Source organism: Mus caroli, chromosome 1 (genome assembly GCF_900094665.2).
Source record: "Mus caroli chromosome 1, CAROLI_EIJ_v1.1, whole genome shotgun sequence".
NCBI classification, from domain to species: Eukaryota; Metazoa; Chordata; class Mammalia; order Rodentia; family Muridae; genus Mus; species Mus caroli.
Window position 1 is genome coordinate 94646640 of NC_034570.1, and position 15553 is coordinate 94662192.

Genomic DNA, 15553 nt, shown 5'->3' on the forward strand with positions numbered 1-15553 from the left:
AGATCTTGTTACGGATGGTTGTGAGCCACCATGTGGTTGCTGGGATTTGAACTCTGGACCTTCGGAAGAGCAGTCGGGTACTCTTACCCACTGAGCCATCTCACCAGCCCGCATCCATATTTCAATGTGCAATAAATGACTCAAGAAAACAGTAGAAGAGTGAGTTGTATGCTATACTATTGGTAAAAATAAAAAAGGTAGAAGTGTGTGATAGAAACAAACTGTAATCTGAGGATGAGAAGTAGAGGAGTCATTTGAGGCATGCAGCAGAAGAAGATAGTTTTAAAGGAACCACCTTTCAGATCTGACTTTGCATTTCTTCAGGTTTTCTTCTTGCCTTCTAGAATGGCATGGAATACATTTCTGTTTCAGGCACTCACATAACCTTGATTTTTCTCTGAGGTCATTGCCTTGGAAGAAGGCCTATATGGTTTGATTTGTTAATTTGTCAAATTTAGTATCTATGTGAGCCTTCAGGAAGCCTTGACAATATTAGTATCATGTTCTGATGCTTATCAAATGAGTGTCAAGCATGGCAGTCATTGAGATGGTGTCATTTAATCACACAGCAGTGTCCTCTGTCATTGTGTGAAAACCAGGTTGAGCTTTATGTCTTTTGACCATGGTGAAGTTATTCTTAGGAGACTATGGGATGAAACTTAACCCTGATGAGATGCAGGGTCAGGGAGGGGATTCACACTGGATCAGAGTGAACTATGTAGACTTTTACACAGCATGTGAATGGCTGCCTGATCTTCATGGTGAAGGGTAATGAGAGGAGGTCCACAGAGGAGAACAGATTGGTAAGAGGAGTAGAGGAATGGAAGAAAAAAAAGGATAGGACATGGTCATTGGGATAGATAATTCTGGAATAACAGACAATTCAGAAGCCAGTGTTTATAGACCTCAGTGTGTATTGCTTCCCGCTAAATGATATTATATCAGTTACCCAGATATCAGTCACTACCTGAGCAGTAGAGTTATGACTTTTTAATATGAAACACAGTGTGATCCCATTCTGATCCATCAGTCATTTGAGTAGCCCCATGACTTCCATCTCCATGTTCTTTATGGCACCAGAAAGTTTGATAATTTTGATTCCCAAATTTCTGAGAACTATAATAATAATGCACCCTAGTTGTCAATCAGATAGGAAGGAGCACATTGCTTTTCAAAACAACATAGAGTTACATCAGGAATATAAATGTTTGCTTCAACTGACTACATTCAGCTCTCCTGGTGTCTTTTGTGTGAATGTTCTTCCCCTGCTCACTGGTCTGACTAAAACATCTTCTTGGGCAGTTGAAAAATTGAAGAGTAATTACTGCTAGCTACTAAATACACAAATCATGTTACTCTGACTCTCAGCAATGTGATATGCTTGTTTTGTTTATTATCCTGCAGAGTTGGTTTGACAAAGCCTCAGAATGCAAGTAGTCTAAGCTTTTCTCTAGATAAAATGCTGGGGAGGACAGAAGAACTCAGAATGATGGGTTGCGGTATGCTATATAAAGAGCCGCACCCCACACCCTTGCCCTGGGCTCATTCTGCTGGCTAGAAAGGGTCCTGGGGACTGAGCTATGCACATAGTTTCCATCTTTGTCTCAGACTCTCAAACTTCCTAGCTCAAAGGATAGAAGTGAACTGTATCCCGGGAGTCCTGTCTGCTAGAGTTAAGAGCCAAGTATCCTTGCCCATGCTAGTCTTAAGGTGAAGATCAAGTTTTTATTGGATGCATGGTAAATGCTGAGACAGGTTTCTCTGAATAATCTAGAAATGATTTCTGTCAGCCAAGTTTGGCCATGTTTTACGTTGCTTCTTAACAATAGCAACAGTGTGACCCCCTCCCTCACTTAAGTCAAAGCCAGAGACTCTTTTGCTTAACATTGCCATCCAAAGTTTTGCCTATTTCTTCTTGTGCTGTTAAAGCCAGTGATAAGGAAAGTTACAGCTTTCCAACTGCCTGCTACACAAACAGAGAGTACTTGATGCCCAGGACATGTGTAAATATGAAGAAGGTATGGCATCCCCACTAAAATTATAGTTTTCATAAGGGATAAATCCCAGCTCTACTAGCTGATACTCAGTATATCAGCACTGAGTTAAGCTGGGAGACTCCACATGATGGCTACCTTCAGTAGTCAAAAGAACACAGTTAAACCTCACCTGGGTAGAGTTTTTAGATGGATTGTCTAAGTGTGTTTGTTCTAGGGTCATGTTTAAGCAAACTGTCAAATAAATCCTGTGAAAGCACCCATCTCACTATGCTGGCACTATTCCTTTGCCATGTGACCCTGAACTATGATGTCATGAACTGAGCAGAGTACAAATGTGTGAGCATGCCTACATTCATTTCTCTCTTCTGTGGATGGTTATAAAACTCCTGCACTGACAGCCCCATAATGATAAAGTATAATCTGCAATTGTAAGATCAAATAAGCCCATCTCCTCTAAGTTGCTTTTTTAGGTATTTTATTACAGCATCAAAAATGAAACTATTACACATTCCTCCATTGAATAAGGTATAAGATAGAAGAAGAACCATAATGTTAACCTCGGGCCTCCACATGCATGCACACACATGTATCTCCATCACACATGACCACACATATTTAAATGATAAACACTACACTCACTTTTATTTCTGAAGAAACCTTGCTCCAGGCCCATCACTTAATTATTCAAAAGTGCATTTAAAAAAAAGGGGGGGGGCTTCAAATTCTAGGATCTATATACACATTTTACTTTTCTCTATCAGAATTTCATAAATGTATTGTCATTTGCTTTAAAAATGTTGACATTCTTACAATATATACTTTTAAAAGTATATAAAGGAGACTCACATTCATGAAGATAGATAACAATAATTTTGATTTTACTATGGATTTTCCCTCCTCTTCTATTATTTTTGAGAAAGTTACTATTAAGACCTCATAAAATACTTGTATATTTACTTGCTTGCAAAACTAACAGTGCTCACTTTATAATTTTATCGATTACTTTTTTTTAATCTGCAACTTTGTATTTAAATTGTTTCTGAATGAGAGCAACTTAATATTTTTTATATCATACTACTTAATTTGACTTTTAAGTCTATGCTTTCTTAATATATGATCATGCATCCTGCATATAAATATGCAGTGGGCATAAATGTATATATATAAATTTTATGTGTTTTTAAATATTTATATATGTATACATATATAAATGTATACATATATATACAACATACCACACAAATAGATTCAATATTTACATATATGTGAATATAGACTTATATATTCATAATTATTACATATTGATATTATTCAACTCAGCTTCTATTGTAATCTTTCCAATGTATCATCAACTAACTTGGCCTCTGAGATGTGAGAATTACATGAGCCCTGGGTCTGAGATCAGCCTGGGCCTATAGCAAGCCTGTGTCTCAAAACATCTTTCTTATTGCTTAAAGTAATTTTAAGCTTTTAAGTTTATAAGAATTTTAATAAGTACTGAAGATACAAGATAAAATTTGCAAAACACATGCAACTCAAGAAGAACGAAGACCAAAGTGTGGACACTTTGCCCCTTCTTAGAACTGGGAACAAAACACCCATGGAAAGAGTTACAGAGACAAAGTTTGGAGCTGAGATGAAAGGATGGACCATCTAGAGACTGCCATACCCGGGGATACATCCCATAGTCAGCCTCCAAACACTGACACCATTGCATACACCAGCAAGATTTTGCTGAAAGGACCCAGATATAGCTCTCTCTTTTGAGGCTATGCTGGGGCCTAGCAAACACAGAAGTTGATGCTCACAGTCAGCTATTGGATGAAACACAGGGCCCCCAATGTAGGAGCTAGAAAAAGTACCCAAGGAGCTAAAGGGTTCTGCAACCCTATAGTTGGAACAACATTATGAACTAACCAGTACCCCCCGGAGCTCGTGTCTCTAGCTGCATATGTAGTATCATCATTGGGAAGAGAGGCCCCTTGGTCTTGCAAATTTTATATGCCTCAGTACAGGGGAACACCAGGGCCAAGAAGTGGGAGTGTGTGTGTAAGGGAGTGGGGAGGGGGATATGGGGGACTTTTGGGATAGCATTTGAAATGTAAATGAAGAAAATACCTAATTTAAAAAAAGTACTCCCTTCTTTGACTAACCCTGAGAGTGAAAACTATATGCCTTTAAGAGAGCTTGTTACATCCTTTAATCTTCCATTTCATGGTCTGTTTCTCTTCATGGTTTTATGTTCACCCACAACCCACATCCCTGGCTTCTTGACAGAGTTGCATATGCTACCATGTACTAAGTCAGTTCTTTCAACGTTCAGTAAATGATAATGGCATGAAAGAGTGCCCTTCTCTACATTTGTTTTTTAAGAGAATGAATTAATTTGTGTAGTGACAAAAATTGTTCTTTGATCTCCATGATGAAATCATTCCTGGGTAAGGTTGCTCAGTTTAACAGAACTGGCTTTACACCAGGCAACTCAGCTGTTCATTTCTTCAAGTAATTAACTGCCAAAATCTCTATTAGAAATTTTATTGAGAAATCTGAGGCTCTGAAATCAAGCAGTGCAGAATCAATTCTGCCTCAACTATCTGAATGATACATGTTATTCTTGGCTTTGTTTTTAGATTAAATTTGGAGAAATTCCTGATTAAGCTGGTGGGAGAGAGGGAAAGAGGTACAAATTTATGAACAAATACTAGCTTATACTGGACAATTTGTACGTCTGTGGATGTATGGTTGTAGATGTGCATGTGTGTGTATGCATTCATGTATGTGGGTATAGGTGTGCACATACATAGATCGCAGAACAGATGGAGAAGATAATTCCACCTTGCTGAGACAGAGTCTCTTTTTTCCTGCAGGGTAAACCAGGCTATCTTGCCCATGAATTTCTAAGGATCTTCCTGTCTTCACTTACCACCTCCCTCTAGAAGTCCTAGGATTAAAAATGTTCACTGTCCTTTCTAGTTTCAGTATATTCTGGATATTTGAACTTATGTTCTCATGTGTATATGGAATATGCTTTATCTAATGAGCCAGCACTATCCAGTGTAGTGGATGTTTTTAATCAATGTTAATTCTGTCTTGTCCAGATTCTGAGAGATGCTCATACCAGGTATGTGCCACATAAATGCTAACCCTCCTTCCCTCTCTATCCAGAGAACCTCTCAGAAAGTAGATGCTTGAGGTGAGGTCTGCCATCCTCCCTCCAATCTCACAATGTCCCTGTTTCCTGGGCTACTTTTGTATTTGTTTTGCTCATCTTGTTTTGCTCATCTTGTTTTGCTCTATTTGTCTGGCTGTGTTTATGGCTAATGTTTTGTTTTTGTTTTTTTCCTCTGTATCTTTTCCAGGATTCATTCCTCTGGCCACCTGTGTTGGTGAATATGCTAAACAACTAATATTCTTTATTGTTGTTTATCTTTCTACTAAACATATTGTGTGTGTGTGAAGTTTAACACAACCAGCCAATCCAGGCATCTGTTAGCCTGTAAAACCAATTTTTAGTATGCCTTATTGTATAGTTCCTGTGTGTGTGTGTGTGTGTGTGTGTTTTATTTTATACTTGTTTATTTAAATCTTCTGTTTCCCTGTTTGAGGGTTTGCACATGCCATGACATGTATATAAAGGTCATAGAGCTCAAATCTCTTTTTTTGTCTTGGTGAGGAAATTCAAGTCGTCTGGCTAAGATGCAAGCATGTATACATGTTGAGCCACCTCAGATGCCTCTTTCCTTTCTCTGTTTATTTGAGTACTGGCTGCATTGTATCTTATCCTATTCTTGATATAATTCATTTACTAGGGCTACAAATCAGAATGAACATGTTGGTGGTAGTCTATATTGTCTTGCCCCTGGCAAATAAAGGCATATCCCCAACTTGTACCGGTTTCATCTCCACACTTCCAGCATGAAGAATTTCCTTCCCCTCACAGAACTTCAATCAAGTAAAAGCGGGGACTGTGGCTCTAGTGAAGGAGAAAATTTCAGGGAAATCCAATATGAAGTAGAACTGGATACTTAATGAGGGATCATCAATGTGGACCTTTAGCATAGCAATTACTAGAAGAGGCAGTCAGAAAAAGGATAGGTGAGTTGTGACTTCTGGGAGAGAGGAGGGCTTCGTGAATTTACAATACACATGTACAAGATGTTGGTGTCTCTCAACCTATATGTCAAAGTAAAGATTCACACATAAGCACTTCAACATTTCTCTGAATGTAGTTTGAAATAGGGTTAATGTTAAAGAAATTTGGGGCTCCAAGATGCCACAGCAGTTAATCACTTAGTATTATGAGTAGAAGGAGCAGAGATGAGACACCCAGAAACCAATTAAATGGTGTTGGGTGGTCTTGTTAGTTCAGCCTGAGAAGACAGAGTGAGAAACTCTTTGGAGCAAGCTGGCTAGTGAGACCAGCAGTGCTGGTGAGCTCTGGCTTCAACTGAGAGAACTGCCTCAAAGAATAAGATAGAAGAGAAAATGAAGGAGTGCCAACATCAACCTCTGAATCATATGCCAGCACACAAACACATGTGCATCCACACATGTATGTGATCCAGTAAGCACTCACATCTATACACCATATACACAAGAAGAAGACAGAAAATGAGAAGGAGCTTAGGTTCTTGGATTTATAAAAAGAATTGTTTAAGTTTGGTAGCAAGAGTAGATATTCAAGGTTACACAGAATTAGAATTAGTTATTGTTTGTTAATTATTAGAGGTGGCTATTGTTTTTTTACTTGATTTTGACATCACTGTTGATGATGTTCATAGCAAAACATGGACTGTCTCAGTAATTTTGGCTCCATCAAAGTTCTCTAGAATTCTCTGATTTGGTAAGCAAGACATAAAAGCCAGATCCTTTGGTGGGAAAATGGGCCATTCTCTCACATACTTCATGCTTGTCTGGTATGGCCCTCAGATTTCTCATGCCTGCCTTCCTTCCTTCCTTCCTTCCTTCCTTCCTTCCTTCCTTCCTTCCTTCCTTCCTTCCTTCCTTCCTTTCTTCCTTCCTTCCTCCCCACTTCTCCCTCCCTCCCCCCTTCTCTCTCCTTTTCAATTCTTCCTTCAGATTTATTTATTTTTCTTATGTATATGAATATGCTGTCTTCATGCACACAAGAAGAGGGCATCAGATCCCATTACAGATGGTTGTAAGCCACCACGTAGTGGCTGGAAATTGAACTCCAAACCACAAGAAAAGTAGTTAGGTATCTTAATCACTGAGTCACCTGTCCAGTTCCCACCCATGTTTTTATAACATGTGTCATTCTGAGAACAATTTGGGCATGGCTGGCTATTCCTACAAGCACAGATCTTTCTGCCACAGTAATTTTAGTGATCAATTTAACATCACATTCTTAGAATTTTATCAGTACTAGTTTGCTTGAAATCTTCTAAGATTATCAAGTACTCTGTGGTGTCAGTGTCTCAAAGGCAGGATTCAGACTCAAATGTGAATGTGAAGTTTCTGTTGTTATGATTGTTCTGAAGCAGACATTGATTTATTTTTCTGTTTGGGTTATAGTTCTGGGTTTTTGTTGTTGCTCGTGTTTTTTCACTGATATTACATAAACTTTTAAGATTCTTAGATTTTTAGGTTTTTGGACTCTTGTCAATTTGCTTATTTTCACAGGATTAATGTCACTGACAATGGATGCAAGCAACACTTCTTATATAAAAGCACACTCCTATGAGTTCTGTATCTGTCAGAGATCCTCCTGAAAAGTATGCTGGAGATAGGGCTGAGGAGGTAAATCTCTGGAGGTATACTCTGGACTTGCATTTGAAAAATGAATCCACATGAAAAAGCCAGACACACTGAGATGCTCATGAATTCCAGGACTGGTAAGGCAGAGCTAGGATGAACCATGAATCTCTCTAGTTAACCTTACAAAGGTATTTTGGTGTGTTTTGATCTTGAGATACTTTGTCTTAAAATGAGGTGAGGGCTTAGGTGATAGTGCACTGGGTGATAACATTTGCTACTTGAAATTGACAACCTGGGTTGACTGCAAGGAATGTACATAAAAATGGAAGAAGAAAACCATTCCATAGTATTATCTACTTATTTCCATATCTCCACACTCTCTACAAGTGTACCTTGGCATACAGGCTTATTATCTACCCTCTGTGTGCATATGTGTGCACGTGTGCATGCACAGACACACCTACACACAAACACACAAACAAGTTGGAGTTCTAATCACAAAGAACTTAATCACAAGTCCTCACACTGGATTTTCAAGCACTTGACCCCACATTTAGTCTTTTCTCTGATAAAAGTTCACACTGTCAAATCCACATCAGTGCCATCTGTCAAAGTGGGAAAGCTTGCTTTCTTTTTCTCCTGGCAAAGATAAACACACACACACACACACACACACACACACACACACACACACACACACACACACAGGTCAGAAAAGAACAATAAATGAAATTGAAACACTTTTTAGAGCTCACACATTAGTTTTGAATTCCATAAGCCAAGAGCAATCATTTTCAGGTTCTTTCCCTTAATTACATGAAATGCTGCTCTGAAACCTGAATAGATTAAAAGCAGGGATTCCACTTCAAACAAAGACAAATGCATTTCCTATTTCCAATTACTAAAATCCAGTGCCTGTGGCTTCCCCAGTAGGAGTATGAAACATTTCTGAGAAGAGTGACTTTTAGATTCCCAAAGCTAGCCCCAGCCATGTGCTAGCAGCCATTCACCTGTAGATTTCTGCTCCCTGACGACAAAGTTATTTCAGAATATACATTCACTATTTCCTAAAAAATGCTCGGGAGGGCAGGATTTTTAAAATAGTAAACCTGTGAGACTTTTATTTCCTTTGTGCCAGCATGACTTGGGTGGTCATAATGGTTGTGAATCTGAAAGAATAAAGCATTTGGTTTCTGGTCTCCTCCAATAATTAATTTCATGAAAGTATATTTTGGAAGCTTACAAACAATGGGTAAAATATGTGATGGTTTTGGACAGGACTTCAAAAGAACTGTTCAGCTTAGATGATTCCCAGCACAGAAAATCAATTTCTTGTAAACAATAAAGAGGCAAAGATTTGAGACAAACATCAGATATGATTCTGTTGAGTCATTTTCTGCTTCTTTTCTGGCTGTACTTGCCAAAACTTTAAAATAAATATTTTACCCTAATTTTATTCATTTGCATTTTGCCATTTCTACTGGTGACATCAAAGTTCATATTTTATGGACTGTTTTAGATATGCTTTATTCCAAAATATGAGTAGATGGAACATAAATATATAGCTAAATATTATTTGTATAAAATGACAAATACCTAGATTAAGTTAAAACTACACACAAATTCAAGATTAATTTTATCATAGCATACTCTAACTCCAACAATTGGTTGAAATAATTTGAAGAATGATGATACTGAGTTTAGAAGATGAGTAAATGGTAAAGTGTTTGCTGTGTAAGTATGAGGGCTTGTGTTATAATAATAATAACCATAAAGAGCTGAAAATAGTATAATACTTTGCATGGGGAACTCAGTCAATAATTGTGGGATGAATTGAAGTAACATGTATGAAATTTCCCATATTCTGGGGACTCTCACAATGACTGTGAGGCAAAATTTGATGGTTTACAAGTCCCATCATTTGAGAATAACCAAGCTGCTATAGTGCAGAATTTAGTATACTCTAGACACACCTAGAAGTGAAGGTTTTCCTTTTCAATTTCAGTGTTTGTGTCCTCTCTTTCTTGCAATAAGTATAGCTTCCATATTTCACTCTGTGCCCTATGAATCTATTCAATCTAATAAACAAGTTAATCAGAAAAATGTCCTTGTCTACCTGACAAGGATTTATCCAGCTGGACTTGGACAGTCCTAAGACAGTAGCTGAACAAGTCACTTACTTTTATGTCTCATATTAATCCCTTGTGAGTTAATAAATCCTTATAATGTACAGCATGAACTTCTGGGAGAAGCCAATTGTATATTACTGATGCACACTTGAAGCATAATGGGCCCTCTGTATTTAGAGCATGATTGTGTATACAAGGGAAGGGAACAGACTGAATTAACAAACTGAGCAAAATTGCCAGCATCACACTTTGATCCTTATTTAACCAGTAGCAATTATTGGATTTAGGATATTTTGACTTAAAAATTTGGCAATATGACAGAATGGGCAATGTTATGATTCTAAAATGTGTTAGGAAGAAAGTCACTTGAGTAGTTAAACTTTAGTTTTGTCAATTCATTTATCTACATTTTAGACCAAGGAGATTCAGCATGAAGCCTTTCCATATATATATTGTTCTCAAAAGTATTGAACTTGTGAGTTTTTGGTAATTAGATTAATTCATCTCACTTATTGAGACAAAATATAGGGCAGTGTGTTCCTTCCCTGTTTTTCATCTATGATGAAAGTGCTTTTTATCAAACTGAATAGAACTGGGATTGTTTAGAGGGTGTTCTGTTCATCCTATAGGTAGTGCAGAATGGCACATAAAACACACTAAAGAGACAGAATCTTGACATCATTTGATTAAATAAAGAGGAACAGCTAACAGTAAATCACATACTATTTTATCACTAACACAGATGCAAGGACTAAACGGATTCTCCTGGGACTCAGATCCAAGTTCTTAAGCATGCACCATCTCAGAGAGATGATTCAGAACATCAAGAGTATTTCCTGGGCTGGCAAGATGGCTCGGCAGGTAAGAGTACTGCCTGCTCTTCTGAAGATCCTGAGTTCAAATCCCAGCAACCACATCGTGACTCACAACCACCCGTAATGAGATCTGACACTCTCTTCTAGTGTGTCAGAAGACAGCTACAATGTACTTCTGTATAATAATAAATAAATCTTTTTTTTTTTTTTAAAGAACACTTCCTGGTCTTGAAAAGGACCCAGGTTCAGATCCCAGGACCCATGCCAGAGGGCTTACAACTGTAACTGTGGATCCAGGGGATCTGCCCACTTCTAGCTTCGAAGGAAATTTTATGCACAAAATGCCTACACACATACATACACACACAGACACACACATACACAGACACACACACACAGACAAACACACAAACACACACACATACACACACACACACACACAAATAAAATATAAACAGGTTTTCTATTTATTTCAGCAGTTTCTACTTCTTTTACACATTATAGTTCCTTCCCTACCTTCCCTCTCTCCCAGACACACAGCTTTTCCATTTCCCTTCAGAAAAGAGCAAGTCTCTGAAATATCAACCAAACAGAGCATAACAAGATGCTGGACGATGACACAAACCCTCATTTCAAGGTTGGAGGAGGGTATCCAGTAAGAGGAAAAGGGTCTTTTTCCACATCCTGGCCAGCATCTGCTATAACCTGAATTTTTTTTTTTAAATTACATCTTCATTTTATTTTTTTTGTTGTTGTTTTTTTTTGTTTGTTTTTTTTTTTATTACATATTTTCCTCAATTACATTTCCAATGCTATCTCAAAAGTCCCCCATACCCCTGCCCACTTCCCTACCCACCCATTCCCATTCTTTTGGCCCTGGCATTCCCCTGTATTGGGGCATATAAAGTTTGCAAGTCCAATGGGCCTCTCTTTCCAGTGATGGCCGACTAGGCCAGCTTTCGATACATATGCAGCTAGAGACAAGAGCTCCGGGGTACTGGTTAGTTCATCATGTTGTTCCAACTATAGGGTTGCAGATCCCTTTAGCTCCTTGTATAACCTGAATTTTTGATCTTAGCCATTCTGACTGGTGTGAGGTGGAATCTCAGGATTGTTTTGATTTGCATTTCTTTGATGATTAAAGATGTCGAACATTTTTTCAAGTGCTTCTCAGCCCTTTGGTATTCCTCAGTTGAGAATTATTTGTTTAGCTCTGTACCCCATTTTTAATGGGATTATTTGAATTTCTGGAGTTCAGCTTCTTGAGCTCTTTATTTATATTGGATATTAGTCCCCTATCAGATTTGGGATTGGTAAACATTCTTTCCCAATCTGTTGATGGCCTTTTTGTCTTATTGACAGTATCTTTTGCCCTACAGAAGCTTTGCAATTTTATGAGGCCCCATTTGTCAATTCTTGAACTTACAGCACAGGCCATTGCTGTTCGGTTTAGGACTTTTTGCCCTGTGCCCATATCTACGAGTCTTTTCCCCACTTTCTCCTCTATTAATTTCAGTATCTCTGGTTTTATGTGGGGGTCTTTGATCCACTTAGACTTGAGCTTTGTACAAGGAGATAAGAATGGATCAATTTGCATTCTTCTACATGATAACCGCCAGTGTGCCAGCACCATTTGTTGAAAGTGCTCTCATTTTTCCACTGGATGGTTTTAGCTCACTTGTCAAAGATCAGGTGACCATAGGTGTGTGGGATCATTTCTGGGTCTTCAATTATATATATATACACTACTTAAAAAATAAAATTCATGTTGACATCAGAATCCTACCTGTCTTCTCAGGATGCCCCGGTAAGTAATTTGCCTCTTTCTGAATCTTTTAAATTTTCCACAACCTTTGTCTAGATTCTGTACTATGCTGGAAAGAGTTGTATGAGTAGTCTTTTAACTAATGGAGGAAGTTAACCCTTCCATTGCTTAACTTGCCTAACATGAGTACTTGCACTATATTCATAAATACTTTCAGTATAAATCCCACATTAGGTAGTATTAGGGATATTGTATATTCTTCTAAATAATATGTGTACAAAATCTATTTCATATGTGTTGGCTATAACTGTCAACTATATTCTATATTCCAGTGCTATATTCACCACCTTTATCTGCATTTCTACACTAACATGTATGAAGTATAAAGAAGATATCAATATACATATAAATATGTCAAAATAACTGTTTTATTAAAGCTGATCAATGTGAATAAAATTTTTATACAACCATGCATACAAAGAAGCATGTTTTGCATCTATGCCTATTTATGTGAATGTTGATATGTGAGTTTGTTTGTGTGCATGTGCATATATTCCTAGGTTCTTTTTATCTTGTTACAGATACAGTTTTTGTTTTTGTTTGATTTGATTTGGTTTTTGTTTTGGATTGGTATTTTTTGAGATTGGCTTTTAACTTGTACACTGTCTCAACATCATTTTACATGGAACTGCTTGTCTTTGTGTCCCCAGAAATGAGATTGTAAATGTCTACTACCAGGCTCAGATACTCTTATATAGGTTTTCAGGACTGGGTTTTGATCCAGGTACTTTCAAGACCAGCACTTTTTCAATTATGTCATCTTCTTAACTCTTAAGGTACATTTAATCTGAAAATATGGTTATAAGTATATTTCTTGGTGGCATATATCCTGGGCATGTATAAATGCACATCATTAATCTGTCTCCATCTTCAGGAATGATTAAATGGATGATCGAATTTGCTATTTTATATTGAATTCATTACCAAAAGTATTTCAGCAGACCTTTCTACCTGCTAGCTGTGTTAAACTTTGTTAGTAAGATGATCTTTTCAATTTTTGTGAACTTCCATCCACATTGCCATATGCCACAAGTGAATCTGCCAAGTCAATTAGATTTACAAATTTGTTGGACCACAGGGGTCCTCCTATAAAGTCAAATATCAAACATTTACTTCCTTTTCATCCTCACTCAGATACATAACAGTTGTTCCAGTGGTTAATAAAAAATTAGCACACACTCATGTGTCAAAATGATGCATTTCAAAATCATTTGCCCATTCACTTCAAAGGCAAATGATTTTGAAGGAGGGAAAAAGAAAGAAGTGCCAGAGATAAGTTAGGGGTCTTCCAGTTAGTAGGTAGAAAGTAGATACAAAATAAAGAAAGCATAAGATAAACTATAGAGATAACTCAGTGGGTCTGGTGAATTGAGTATGCCTACCAAGGAATGGCACTATTTGGAGGTATGCTCTTGTTGGAGTAAGTGTGCCACTGTGTGGTTGCACTTTCAAACCCTCACCCCAGCTGCCTGGAAGCCAGTCTTCTGCTATCTTCCTTCACAACAAGAGGTGGAACTCTTAGCTCCTCCAACTCCACATCTGCCTGGATGCTGTCATGCTCCTGTCTTGATGATAATGGACTGAACCTCTTTATGTGTAAGCCACTCCAAATTAAATGTTGTCCTTATAAGAGTTTCCTTGGACATGGAGTCTGTTCACAGCAGTAAAACCCTACAAAGAGAATGGGTGACATGCTTGTGGGATAAACATGAAGACTTATGATTGGACTCCCAAGTAAAACAGCACTGAAAACATGTCTCTGCAATCCCAGCTTTACAGGGAGATAGGAAACAGAAGCATACCATTTCATGAAATCTCCAGACCCAACTATCCAGAATTGAAATGACATCCCTTTTCAAATAAGAAGGAAGGTAGGGTTGACACATGAGGCTTGTCTCTGACCTTCATACACACACCAGGGTATATATGCAACTATATTCCCAAACACAAGCATAATCAATCACACATGTGCATCAATGTGCATCATCCATATAACTAGAGACCCTGCTTTCTCTTAGTTAATCATGACCCATAAGACAGGTACAGCCTACTAAAGTGTGTGTGTGTGTGTGTTTGAAAGAGAGAGTGAGAGGAGGGAGGTGAAGGGGGAAGGGGAAGGGGGAGAGGAAGGGGGAGGGAGGAAGGGAGAGGGAGGTGTATCCTTAAAATACACCAGTACTGATATCAAGCAGCATCTATTAGTAGCATGCTCAGGAGTTCTTCTTTGAAAGAAGAGGAGCCAGGATTTCAGCGAGCATTCTTTCTGATCTCAAAATTTAGATCTAAAACATTGGATATTCCATTTTAGGATGCAGAGGTTATTTCAACAGAAATTTATAAGGAAGACTACAATGATGAACCAAATTCCTGAGAATTCACTGGAAATCGATTGTTACTATTAGGGTGAAATCAAGAGGCAGCCTGCTAAATACGAGTAAAAGGAACTTGGGGTATGAAGTATGTCTCAAATAAAGACTTCTGAACAGCCCTCACAGTCATTTTCTCAGGTATCTGAGGTTCTCCCACATTTATTCATGCCACAGCTTTAATCAAGTTTTCTAATCTGTAGTAAGTTCATAGCTGACCCTCTGAGAATTAATTGACCAATTAGAGTTGGTTTTGTGTGCTGGCTAATTTATGTCAGTTTGACAGTCTAGAATCATCAGGAGAGGAGGGAACCCCACTTGAAAAAATGGCTTCATGAAATTGTATTGTAGTCAAGCTTATAGGAGCTTTTTTAATTACTGACTGATGGGAAGAGGCCCCATCCTATTTTGGGTGAGACCAACCCTAGGCTGGTAGTCTTGTGTTCTATAAGAAAGCAGGATAGGTCATCCATGAGAAGCAAGCCCGTAAGCATCACTCCTCTAGCTTCTCTATCAGTTTCTGCCTCCAGTTTCCTGCTCTGATTTCCTATCCTAATTTCTTTCAGTAATGAACTGTACTGTGTGAGCCTATGCCAATTAAACCACTTTCTTCTCTAGTTACTATAGACATGGTGTTTCACCACAGCAATTTTATCCCTAACTAAGACAAGTTTGGCTTCCCTTCCTGGTTAACTAGTAACTA